This window comes from Arachis hypogaea, chromosome 15 (assembly GCF_003086295.3).
Source record: "Arachis hypogaea cultivar Tifrunner chromosome 15, arahy.Tifrunner.gnm2.J5K5, whole genome shotgun sequence".
In the NCBI taxonomy this organism is placed as follows: domain Eukaryota; kingdom Viridiplantae; phylum Streptophyta; class Magnoliopsida; order Fabales; family Fabaceae; genus Arachis; species Arachis hypogaea.
Genome location: NC_092050.1, coordinates 30459349 through 30459963, shown reverse-complemented (window position 1 = coordinate 30459963; position 615 = coordinate 30459349). Strand labels below are relative to the sequence as shown.

General features: G+C 41.3%; 1 non-coding gene across 1 annotated transcript; it reads right to left on the bottom strand.

Annotated features, from left to right (window-relative positions):
- Positions 1-216: 216 nt before the first annotated feature.
- Positions 217-324, bottom strand: LOC112753209 (small nucleolar RNA R71). Its single transcript, XR_003177602.1, has one exon. It is a non-coding gene; the product is annotated as a small nucleolar RNA R71 (small nucleolar RNA).
- Between the last annotated feature and the right edge of the window lie 291 nt (positions 325-615).

Genomic DNA, 615 nt, shown 5'->3' with positions numbered 1-615 from the left:
GATCCTTTTCAGTTCTTAACTGAATTCTTGCAGATCTGTGATACTGTTAAGACTAATGGAGTAGATCCTGAAGTCTACAGGCTCATGCTTTTCCCTTTTGCTGTAAGAGATAGAGCTAGAGTGTGGTTGGACTCTCAACCCAAGGATAGCCTGAACTCTTGGGATAAGCTGGTCACGGCTTTCTTAGCCAAGTTCTTTCCTCCTCAAAAGCTGAGCAAGCTTAGAGCTGATGTTCAAACCTTCAGACAAAAAGAAGGTGAATCCCTCTATGAAGCTTGGGAAAGATACAAGCAGCTGACCAAAAAGTGTCCTTCTGACATGCTTTCAGAATGGACCATCCTGGATATATTCTATGATGGTTTATCTGAGCTATCAAAGATGTCATTGGATACTTCTGCAGGTGGATCCATTCACCTAAAGAAAACGCCTGCAAAAGCTCAAGAACTCATTGACATGATTGCTAATAACCAGTGCATGTACACTTCTGAGAGGAATCCTGTGAGTAATGGGACGCTTATGAAGAAGGGAGTTCTTGAAATTGATACTCTGAATGCCATATTGGCTCAGAACAAAATATTGACTCAGCAAGTCAATATGATTTCTCAGAGTCTGAAT